This window comes from Giraffa tippelskirchi, chromosome 11 (assembly GCF_054371585.1).
Source record: "Giraffa tippelskirchi isolate mGirTip1 chromosome 11, T2T-mGirTip1v1.2.pri, whole genome shotgun sequence".
Classification (NCBI taxonomy): Eukaryota; Metazoa; Chordata; class Mammalia; order Artiodactyla; family Giraffidae; genus Giraffa; species Giraffa tippelskirchi.
The window spans coordinates 100,076,340-100,089,164 of record NC_137285.1 but is presented as its reverse complement, the minus strand read 5'-3'; the positions used below and the strand labels follow the sequence as shown (position 1 = coordinate 100,089,164).

General features: G+C 39.0%; 1 protein-coding gene and 1 long non-coding RNA gene across 3 annotated transcripts in view; one reads left to right on the top strand and one right to left on the bottom strand.

The window, feature by feature from the left end:
* The window catches only part of REXO2 (RNA exonuclease 2), a 120,777-nt gene that overhangs the window by 1,512 nt on the left and 106,440 nt on the right, over positions 1 to 12,825 (bottom strand). The gene's annotated exons all lie outside the window — the stretch shown is intronic.
* Positions 3,163 to 5,845, top strand: LOC145527205 (uncharacterized). 2 transcript variants are annotated; one of them, XR_014069573.1, is made up of 2 exons: positions 3,163 to 3,262; positions 4,084 to 5,845. It is a non-coding gene; the product is annotated as an uncharacterized LOC145527205 (long non-coding RNA). The 2 variants fall into 2 exon arrangements; XR_014069572.1 differs by having other exon boundaries at positions 3,163 to 3,274.

Here is a 12,825-nt window from a genome sequence, read left to right as displayed (position 1 = left end):
CTGATTTGAAAAAAATTCCACTGCTTAAAATATGTTAGGAAACCATTATGGAGACAACACTGGCTTCTATAATCTATACATATAGGTTACTATTTCAATCACTCTCACTTGCATTTTAATAGGACTTCCCAAAATTTGACCCAAAAAGAATCATATTGAATTCAGTTGAATAGAATTCAGAGAATTTCAGTTGAATAGAGCAATAATATTATTACAAAACAACTTGGTATTATATTCTTCCTTAATTTTTCCCTCTTAACCATGCCCCAGCTATCACTGGGCCCCTGACCTACTCTTGCTGCATCTAGGAAAAGACAATTATAATAGGAACATCTTAAATCCATTTATTCAGTTTCCTCCAGGAAAGGGATAATAAGTTTTTTACTTGTTTGTCCATGAACCACAATTCACAGTTCAGTGCACAGTAAACAGATGGTCAGAAATATTAAGTCTCTTATCATGTGCCAGGAACTATTCTAATCTTTAGGGATACACTAGCCAAAAGGCATGTGAATTCTCTGACATCAAAGAATCCTTATTGTAATAAACAAAAAGATAAAAAAAAGATTTAAAAAATCCATAATACCACAGTAGTGTGAACAAAGTGTATAGTATACTATGAAGTAGTATAACAAAGTATATAAAAAGGGCAATATGATGGAGAGTGACTGCATGCTGGTGATGGAGATGACTAGTTAGAGCAGTTAGAAGAGGCAAGCCAGAGGAGAAGGCATTTCAAGATAATGGAAAAGAGGCATCCATGAGACAAAGTGGAAACAGTGATCTTTAAGAAAGAATGGCAAGTGCCAAACCCTTGAAACATGATAGAGCTTGGCTTATTAGAAGACCATTATGTCTGGAGTATTGTCAGTGGAGGGAAAAGAGGTTCGAGAGGAAGGCACAGGCCAGGTCACAGGTGGCCTTTGTAGCCTATGGCAAGGAGTTCGAATTCTATCCTAATTACAGTGGGCTTCCCAGGTGGTCCTAGTGGTAAAGAATCCACCTGCCAATGCAGGAGATTCAAGAGATGCAGGTTCAATCCCTGGGTTGGGTCAGGAAGAGCCCATAGAGTAGGAAATGGCACCCCACTCAAGTATTCTTGCCTGAAAAATCCCAAGGGCAGAGGAGCATGGTGGGCTACAGTCCATGGGGCCATAAAGAGTCGGAGGTGACTGAGCACTGCTAATTATAATGGGAAGGCAGTTGATGGGGGGAAAAAAGGAAGGAGAATAAGAGACAGGGTGGGAAAGAGAGAAGGAAGAAAAGAAGGAAAAAGGGAACAAAGAGAAGGAAAGAAAGAAAGGGAGGGAAGGAGGGAGAAAACAAGAGATACGGGGAGAGAGGGAAGAAGGAAGGAAGGGAGGGAGTGAGGGAGTGAGGGACTGGTAACACAACTCAGGCATCACCACAGACTGCTATAGTTGCCAAGGTCAGAATGGACAAGAGTTGTGAAACTGTGGAACTTTGGAACAGCATCTGTTTTCTTCTATTAATAAAGCGACTTTCCATTACCACTCTCCAACTGGGTAAGGCTGGATAAGGGTCACTGAAGGTCTTGCTAAAAGGGCAGATTTTTTTTTAAAAGAACACAGAGGACTCTCATTTTAGAAGAAGGACTAAAATAAGAAGGTGACCCACAGATTTTTTTTTTTTAGAAAATAAAAAAGGAGAAATATATGTTGTAATGTGTGAACCCTAAGAAGAAGTGTAAGCTCAGGATAATGCATTTGGAATGACATCTCTCAGAAGTTGGCACTTTCTGAGGAAATCCATGAAGGGTGAGCAGTTCTTCCCAAAATGAATCATTATAAACACAGAAGTTACTATTGCCATGTCTGCTTGATGTGTGATGGTCATTTCCTGTCTGAGATGATCACCCAGTCTGTTTATAGCAAGCTCAAGTTGATCTTCCAACAGGAGAAACAAGTAAAAATGACTGGCACACAGCCTCTTGGATAGAATGGACTCTTAGACAAGATAGACAAATACTCCTAAAGAAAACAAAGAGGTAAATCTTTCCAGGGGAAATTATTATCACGCAGCAAGGATGTTAAAGAGCAGACTGAGAAGAAACTGAGACAATTAAGAATTACATGTATGAGGCTCTTTCCAAGGAGGAGGTTTCAAAAAGTGGTACATTCCAAGTATCCATGGGTGCTGAATTCTTGAAGTTATAATCTCTCATGTCATTGTATCCTATGGATTCAGATATGACATAGAAACCACATAGTGGGCTAAGCAGGGAAAGTCTGATATAAAAAGCTAATACACTCAGATAAACAAGTGACTAAGATAGAAGGAATCTCTTTCTGGTGCCCTTAGGAAAGAAGGAGGGTATCCAAGGAAGGAGCAGCTTGGAAGGGGCTCTCCCCAAGGCTGGAGTTCCCCGACCTTGCTGGGGAAGGTGTAGTTCAGCCCAAAGGGCAGCAGAAGATGACTGGTTTATCCAGGTCACAGATGGTCTGCAATTGCTGGGCAAGCAGAAATCGACCCTCTGTGGCGTGAGTGGGGTACAAGTGACCAGCAAGCAGGGGTGTGGACATGCAGAGCCGGACCAGGACAGCCAAGCTGCCCAGTGACCTGCAGAGGGAAACAGTGTCTGTGCAAGCAGGAAGCTCCCACCAACAGGAAGCCACAGGGTGTCATTTTCTATGTAGCAAAGGCCAGGGAAGGTTATTGCAGGGCCAGGACAAGCCTACAAGGTCACCAAGAAATTGCTGGTTCTAGGAACAAGACAGGAAGTGCTCCACCGGAAGTCTCCACATCCACAACACCCACTCTCTGCGCGGCCACCAAAAGAGGATAGCACCTTCCTCCCGCAGCGTCCCTCCAGCGCCCTCTGCTGACAGAGCTCGACAATGTGCTCACTGTAAGGAGAGATGCTGAGAATTCTGTCTGTCATCGCAATACACTACCATGGCGGCTTCCCTGGTGGCTCAGAGGGGAAAGCATCTGCCTACGATGTGGGAGACCCAGATCCCTGGGTCGGGAAGATCCCCTGGAGAAGGAAATGGCAACCCACTCCAGTACTCTTGCCTGGAAAGTCCCATGGACAGAGGATCCTGGTGGGCTATATAGTCCATGGGGTCACAAAGAGTCTGACACGACTGAGTGACTTCACTTCATCATGTGTTACATAGATAGCTAGTGGGAAAATGCTGTATAGCACAGCGAGCTCAGATGGGGCCTGGAAGGGGCTCTCCCCAAGGCTGAAGGAGCAACTTAGAAGGAGCTCTCCCCAAGGCTGAGATAACCCAGACGGGTGGGGGTGAAGGTGGGGTGCGGGGGGTGGGGGTGAAGGTGGGGTGCGGGGGTGGGGGTGAAGGTGGGGTGCGGGGGTGGGGAGGGGTGGGGAGGGGTGGGGGGTGGGGAATCAAGAGGGAGGGGATCTATGTACACATGTAGCTAGTTCACTTTATTGTACAGCAGAAATGAACACAAGATTGTAAAGAAATTATACACCAATAAAAAATACATATTGAGGGGTGAATTTGGACTTGAGAGGCAATACATTGCTAACCGTCACAGTCAGCAACCCACTCCTTTTTATTGGGCCATTTCCTTAGGAAACAAACATGACCATACTCTAATAATAGCTATACTAGTTTGCATCCTTAAAAAAACAAACAAAGGTAAATAGAAATTATACACATCCTCTGATATTATTTATCTCTTCAGAGATTGACACATATATCTTCTTCTCTTTCCATAAAACCTTCTTGAAAATGTCCTCAATACCTCTTCTCTGCTGCAACACATCTGAGTTGGGCTTGTGTTCTACACTGCTAACCTGTTTAGAATTAGGAAGATATATAAAATGACATGGACTTCCCCAATGGCTAGGCAGTAAAGAATCCACCTGCAACGCAGGAGATATAAGAGATGTGGGTTCCATCCCTGGATCCGAAAGGTCCCCTGGAGATGGGAATGGCAATCCGCTCCAGTATTCTTGCCTGGAAAATGCCATGGACAGAGGACCTGGCAGGCAACAGCCCATGGAGTCACAAAAGAGTCAGACACGACATAGCAACTAAATAACCACATAAATGATATGGCATGTAATAAAGACATATTTTCTTTTAGGACAAAGTATCCATGATATGACAGAGAGCCTCCAAGATTCATCATATCTGCCAAAGTCCACAATATTAGCGCATCACAAAATATTTTGATGCTCTGACACAGAAATGAAGAATTTAGGGACCGACATTGTAATTTTAATCTTTATCTACTGATGACTTCAGCTTTAAAAGAGAAGAGAGAATATGGACATATGAGTTGTACTCTTGGTGTTGCCAGAGAAGATTTGCTCCTTTGGAAAGTAAACAATGATATTAATACAAGTGGTTCCCGTAAAAGGCTTAACACACTTAGAGAAACAGGAAAGAATGAGATTTGATCCCTGACTAGAAAGAACTCATAATAGAACTAACTTACAAATGAGATCAGGGTCTGTCAGCATAGCCTAACCTTCCATATCTCACAGTAAATCAAGCTCTAAAAGTGGCCCTTTTTCATGGATTTCCCACTTCCAGAACTACATAAGGATCATATTGACTGTAATATATATTCCTGCCTTCACTTCATTGTGCAAACTATTCCTTTTAATGGAAAGAACAGCTTTCATAGCTTTCTCCAGTAAAGAGATCTCAGTCATCTTTCAAGTCCCAGATCCGCAGAGTTACACTCAATCATTCCCTCTTCTGTACACTCATAGCATCATTCTCATAGGGCTACCATGTTAGATTATGTTAGAAATAATTCTGTATGTGTCTGATAACATACTGAAACTAAATCGTATATTTTCAATTCAGACCACACTGACACTAAATTGTATATTTTACAAGGGCAGGGAATAATATCTTTATCACCTATGAACAATCCCAGATCTTCAGAGCTGACAGACTATATGCGGACTCCCAGTTATTTCCAAGTTTGCAACTGCAGACATGTCATACATGAGTGGGGCTAAATAAATAAACAAATGAGTGAATAAATAAGCACCCTATTTGACTCATATGGGGAGAAGGCAAATTTTCAGGTAAATCTTCCATCAACATAAAGAGACAATGGATAAATGACAGAAAACATGATTCCCTCTCTTGTTGCCTTCATCTGTATTGTCTCTTGTACTGAAAATCTGCTATTTCTGTCCTGAACAATACTCCTCATAACAGCCCCTCTTTTCCAGGAGAATTGTAGCTTCCCAACTTTATATCCTATGAGTGAAACTGTCAACCACGTGATTCTACCACTCTGGACCGTACTCATCCAAAGGACTCTCCACCCTACTAAGTGATTGGTCCTAGTAGAGTCTAAGACTTGTTGTTTTTGGTGTGACTTAATATAAATTTTGAAGAGAGATGGGTGTCTCTCTCATTGTGACAGCTTGAACACTGAAGATCGTGGGTGGCTTGGTCCTCTTGGAAACAGTTTGGAAAGGATCAGTCTGAGAACAGATCCAAGAAAAGAGAACAGTAGAGCCTAGAGGCTTAGAGTGTTTGATTACCCTTATTTGAACCCCTAGATGAGTCATTAAAATGTTTTTCTTCCTTGAGTTGGCATGGTAACGACTAGCATGAATTGGAAACTACAACTGGAAGAGTCTTGGATAATGCATTTCTGTGAAGTCAACTTGCCTGTGGAGAGTAATAAATATGAGAGATCACAGATGCAGTTGTGAGTCATCACAACATAGAAAATTAGCAGAATTAAACAGTCCCAGGATTTATGTTTGACACCGAGGAGAACTTTCTGCATACCCTGATGGGAAGTAATTGAAATGAGAGTGTTTGTATCTTTTGCTATGAATCTTACAGAAATGAGTAAAGATGGATACAGTGTTTGTAAGGAGACTGAGTGATTTTATTTCACAGATTTCTTCTGGCAGAAAGTTAACAAAACAGATTAAAGGAACTACTAAGCACCTGCATATATGTTTTTACATTTAATCTTCCCAAGGCCTAAAAAGTTTGTATTGTTAAAACATCCCACTTTATAGATGAGTAAATTCTGCATTGGCCTTCCCAGGTGGTTCAGTGGTAAAGAACCCACCTGCCAATTCAGGAGATGCAGAAGACATGGGTTCAATCCCCGGATCTGGAAGATCCCCTGGAGAAGGAAACGGCAACCCTCTCTAGTATTTTTGCCTGGAAAATCCCATGGACAGAGGAGCCTGGAGGGCTACAGTCCATGGGTTCCCAAAGAGTTGGACACGACTGAGCGACTGAGCACACACACAGGCAAGTTCCACTTTAGAACGTTAAGATCTTGTCTAAGATTCTAAAGCCAATGGATTGAGAATATTGTTTATCAGCCATTGGGTAATAATATCAAAGAGACTCTAATAATAAAAGATAAATAAGTGATTAACAGTACAAAGAGATAACAAGAGATTAACAGTACAAAGCAGAAAGTTGGGGGGGGTGGGAAATGGAATTTATTCAAAACCATAGAGCCTTACTTCTCAAATAAGTCCACAGAAATTTCTGGAAGGAGACTGATAAAACTGCATTACAGTGCTAAAAGAGAAGTTCCTTTACCAGAGCAGGGAATGTGCATGCGTGCTCAGTCGTGTCTGACTCTTGCGACACCATGGATTATAGCCCACCAGTTTCTTCTGTCCACGGGATTTCCCCGGCAAGAATACTGGAGTGGCTTGCCATTTCCTACTCCAGGGGATCTTCCTGCCCCAGGGATCAAACCCGCATCTCTTGCACCCCCTGCACTGGCAGATGTATTCTTTACCACTGCGCCACCTGGGAAACCCACAGAGAACGTGAGAAAATCTTAAAAGACGGAAATTAGAAGAGATTAAAGTATGCAAGTACAAGATGAATTCAGGACTGGGACTGCCACAGAAATTTCATACACCAGGGTCAGGAGGATGACTGAGAAGCAAAGAAATCTGACCCCCCTTCACATCTCATACGAAAGCATTGAAGGTATGTGCTTGAGTCAGAAAGACAAAGCAGCATCATGCATGACATCTAAGAAGAAAAGGCAGCCTGGACTCTTTGAAAGACGAGGTGTTAGCACAAAGCATCAGACAATATTTCTAACAACTCTCCCAGAAACAAACTGCAGTAAACAGAACATTTACCGGGAGGTTGGCAGGGGACTTCAATTTCAAAGATGAATACATAATCAAAAATAAATAATCATTTGAAAATGTCTAATATTTGAAAGAAAGGCATTAAGCACAGCAATCAGAAGAAATTATACACCTAGGAAACAAAGCAAGTCAAAGAGGAATTTAAAATAAATAAAATTAATTTCCAGAGTGACATGAGAAAATATTGCAGCTATACTTAGAGTTAACCAGATGCTTGTTAAACTAAACATGGGATGGATGAAATAAGGAAAAACTTGAGGGACACATTGAAAATCAAAATGAAAACAATAAAGTAGTGAGATGAAATAATAACTCAAGATTTCCTCCAGAATACAGAATGAAACAGAAATGAACTCAAAACTATGAAAAAAAGTTCACAGATATTAGATCTCAGCTTTAATGGGTCACGAGTCCTTAAAAGCATCAGGAAAGATGAAGATAAAAAGATCTACATACATTTTGTAAGATCAAGGATGCAGAGAAAATCCTAAAGAGTTCCAGAATGATGTTAACTTTGATATCTAATATTTTATCAGCCACTTTAGATCCAAGAAGAAACTGGAACGTTGTCTTCAAAGCTAGGAGAAAAATATTTTTCACATTAGAATTCTATACCACATAAACTTAACTATTTGTGGGGGCAAAGCAAAACCATAGTCAGTCTATAGTGTCCTTTTCTGAAAGAATTACTTAAGAATTGACAAGATTAGAAATGAACCCAGTATGTACAAGTGGATTTTAGAAGCAATATTGGTGAAAGAAACTAGGAAAACAAAGAATATTGCTATAGGTGTGAGTGAAGGAATACGTGAAACTTACTCTTAACTATATATAGTCATAGCATCAGTGGTGAATGTAGTAGGTGGTGATAACTGCTGAGCTTAAGCACAAGACACTGTTCTAAATGTATTCATTTCATCCTTTTAACAACCCTATAAGCAATTGGAAATTCATGATACTAAAGCAAAGAGAAGTTGAGCAATTTGCATTTGTCACAGAGCTAGCAGGTGGGAGAGCCAATATGTGAAACTATAAATAGCACATCTATAAATAGAAACTCCAGATAATATTAGCGTGTATTATAGACTCAACTGTATCCCCCTAAAATTCATATGTTGAAGTCCCAACTCCCAGGACCTTAGAATGTAGTACTTGGAAACAGAACTTTAAAGAGGTGATTACGTTGAAATGAGACCCTCTGGGTGGGGCCATAATCCTACAGAACTGCTGTCTTTATAAGAAGGGAAGAGACATCAGGAATGCACAGACACAGAGGCATACCATGGGAGGAAATGGTGAGGAGGTGGGCACCTACAAGCCAAGGAGAGAGAGAAACCAAGCCTGCTGAGATTTGATCTTGGACTTCTAGCCTCCAGAAATGTGAAAAAATTTATTTCTGTTGTTTACACCACTTAGTCTATAGCATTTTGTAATGGAAGTTCTAGCAAAATAATACAGATTTGAGTGATAACAATGTAGCAACAGGAAAAGTGTACATGCTATTAAGTTCTGTTGCTGTTGTTCAGTCACTCAGTTGTGTCTGACTCTTTGCAACCCCGTGGACTGCAGCACGCCAGGATTGCCTGTCCTTCACCATCTCTTGGAGTTTGCTCAAATTCATGTCCATTGAGTCGGTGATGCCATCCAACCATCTCATCCTCTGTCGTCCCCTTTTCCTTCTGCCTTCAATCTTTCCCAGCATCAGGGTCTTTTCCAATGAGTCAGCTCTTCAGGTCTTTTACACCAGGTGGCCAAAGTATTGGAGCTTCAGCTTCATCATCAGTCTTTCCAATGTATATTCAGGGTTGGTTTCCTTTAGAATTGACTGGTTTGATCTCCTTGTAGTCCAAGGGACTCTCAAGAGTCTTCTCCAACACCACAGTTGAAAAGCATCAATTCTTTGGCGCTCAGCTTTCTTTATGGTCCAACTGTCACATCCATACATGACTACTAGAAAAACCATAGCTTTGACTATTTGGACCTTTGTCAGCAAAGTAATGTCTCTGCTTTTTAATACACTGTCTAGGTTGGTCATAGCTTTTCTTCCAAGGCGCAAGCGTTTTTTAATTTCATGGCTGCAGTCACCATCTGCAGTGATTTCAGAGCCCAAGGAAATAAAGTCTGTCACTGTTTCCAGTGTTTCCCCATCTATTTGCCATGAAATGATGGGACCAGATGCCATGATCTTCATTTTTTGAATGTTGAGTTTTAAGCTAGCTTTTTCACTTTTCTCTTTCACCTTCATCAAGAGTCGCTTTAAGTTCTTCTCTGCTTTCTGTGATGAGGGTGGTGTCATCTGTACTGAGTGGCATATGGTATCTTAGTTCCCTGACCAGGGATTGACACGTGTATCTCTTGCAGTGGAAGTGCAGAGTCTTAACCACTGGATCGCCAGGGAAGTCCTATTAAGTTCTAGGTGTACCTTTTGAATTATAAGTTTAAACATACTGCTCTAAAAGAAATTAAGAGCAGCCCATAAAGAAATATTTAATTTTAAAACAAAAAAAGAGAAAAATGTAACAATGGAAACACAATCAATTTTTTTAATGGGAAGAAACTAAGACTTACAAAATAAGATGGTAGAAGTAAGTTTATACATATCAGTGATCATATTATAAATTTTTCCTCTAAAGAGAGAGCAGTTTAAAATATAAAACTAAGCATGCACTTACTAAAAGTGAAGTCGCTCAGTCGTGTCCGACTCTTTGCGACCCCATGAAATGGAGCCTACTTTGTCCATGGGATTTTCCAGGCAAGAGTACTGGAGTGGGTTGCCATTTCCTTCTCCAAGCAACCCAATAATTGCCCTCTTGAGCATTTACCCCAGAGAAAGGAAATTTTATGTTTGCACAGAATCCTATGTAAGATTGTTCTTAGCAGCTTTATTTGCAACACCCCAAAACTGGAAAGAACCAAAATGATCCTCAATAGATTAATGGTTATACTGTGGTACATCCATACAGCAGAATGCTACTCAGTAATGCAAAGGAGCAAAGTACTGATATATATGACAGCTTGGATAGATCTCAAGGACAGTGTGTTGAGTGAAAAAGTCCATCTCCTAGCAGCACATAGCATATGATTCCATTTATATATAGCAAGTTTGAAATGACAAAATTACAGAGATGGCAAACAGAGTTGTGATCACCAGAGGTGAGGGATGGTGGGAGGATGAGTGGAATGATAAAGGGATAGCACAAGGGAGATCTTTGTGGTGCTGGAACAGTTCTATATCTTGGTTGTAGAGGTAGTTACACAAATCTACCTGTGATACAATGACTTAGCTCTATACATCTGTACACTCAGTGTACTGATGTCAGGTTACTAGTTTTGATATTGTTATGGAAGCTGTAACTATTATGTAACAGTTATGTAACTATTATGTAACAGTTATGTAAGCTGTCACTATTAGGGAAAACTGGATGAAAGACATAGAGGACCTCTCTGTACTATTTTTACAACTTCCTATGAATCAGAGCTTAAACTAAGTGCAAGGCATTGTTCTAAATATTGTACATGTATTAATTCATTTAGCAACCCTATGAGTTATATAACTGGAAACTAATGACACTAGGACACAAAGAAGTTGTTTTCACATATGTACCAATAATGCCTGGCACTTGGTAAGTCTGTAAAAAACATTTGATCAATGAAATGAAATTAGAAAATTATAATAATAGTGAATAATTAGGAGAATTTGAAACAAAGTTAAGTAAATACTACAGATAAACAATAAAATGCAATATATATAAAATGGGAGCTAAGTGGTTTTTTTAGACAGGAGAAAGAGCAAATTTTAAGTTATGTTAAAATTTAAGATACAGATTTTAAGTTTTGTTAAATATGGATATTACATTTCAAAATTCCATTAACTATATATGTAAAATAAATGTATATAATATTCCATTAACTGTATATGTATATAATAAATATATATGTAATATATAATAAATATATATAAAATAAAAACTTCTAAAACTATGAAGAAGATGAAAGGACAATGAAAACATAATCATCAAGAGAATAAGAAGATAAGCCACAGACTTAGAGAAAATATTTGCAAAAGATATATCTGATAAAAGATTATTACCCAAATTATACAAATGATTCTTAAAGTTTTAACAATAAGAAAAATACTCCTATTTTAAAAATGGATCAAAAAACCTGAACATACACCTCACTAACATATGAAAAGATGCTCAACATGGTATGCTATCAGGAAATTGAAAATTAAAGACATAAGGAGACACCACAATATACCTATTAGAATGGCCAAAATGCAAAACATTGACAACATCAAATGCTAAGGAAAATGTGGAATAACAGGAACTCTCATTCATTGCTGGTAGAAATACAAAATGGTATAGACACTATGGAAAAGTTTAGTAGTTTCCTGAAAAACTAAACATACTCTTACCATATGATCCAGCAATTACACTCCTTGCTATTTACCCAAATTATCTGACAACATATGTCCACACAAAAATCTGCACATGGATGTTTATAGCAGTTTTATTCATAATTGCTAAAATCTGAAAGCAACCAAGATGTCCACCAGTAGGTGAATGGATAAATAAACTGTGGTGCATTCAGACAATAGCATATTATTCAGAGTTAAAAAGAAATGAGTTATGACAAGACATGGAGGAAACTTAAATGCAAACTGCTAAGTGAAAGAAGCCAATCTGAAAAGACTACATGATTTCAACTATGTGACATTCTGAAAAAGGCTTAACTATGGAGACAGTAAAATATATATATATGTGTGTGTGTATTAGTGGTTATCAAGAGTTAAGGAGAAGTGGGTAATGGATAGTTGGAACACAAAGAATTTTTAGGGCAGTGAAGCTATTTTGTGTGATATCATAATGATGGATATATGTCATTATATATTTGTCAAAACCCAGAGAATACACTATACCCTGATGAAAACTAATGTAAACTATGGACTTTGGGTGATAATGATGTGGCAATGCAGGCTTATCATCTGTTACGATGTACCACTCTGGTGCATGATGTTGATAGTAGAGGAGGCTATCTATGCACATGTGTGGATATGAAGCATGTGGAAAATCTCTGTACTTTCTGCTCAGTTTTGGGAATATAAAACTGCTCTACTTTTTCAATCATTCCAGTAGGGCAGAAAAGAAGAGAAAAGAGTAAGGTAAATATTTTTATTTATTTTTATTGGTGGAAATAAATTCAAATATATCAAAATCATAACTTTAAATAGACCAAATTTCTCATGCTATATGTCAGTGATTTATAAATTAGAATTAAAAAAATAAAATTCTTTTTTAAGATGTTCAAAAAATACATCAGAAACTTAATGACACAGAAAGGCAGAAAGCCAAGGAGTGGAAAACTAGTAAATATAAACAAAAGCAATGCTGAAATATCTATTTCAACACAAGATGAAATCTTGGGAGAACATAATTACTAATTAATTTTGCTGTCCTCTAACATTTCTTCTACTCAGACCATATTCCTGGATCAAGAACCAAGACTAGAACATTTGCCATTCTGGATCTGGCATCTGAAAGATGAGTCACCAGAAGGGTACATTGTCCTCAGGAAATGTCTAGACACAAGAATACAGTGCCTAGGAGGCAGGCGAAGCTCTGGGTAAGATGGGATGTCTTAAGACAAACTTGTTAATACTGTAAAGATTACAACCTTGGGATCACTAGACTATGAGATTCTTAAGAGCA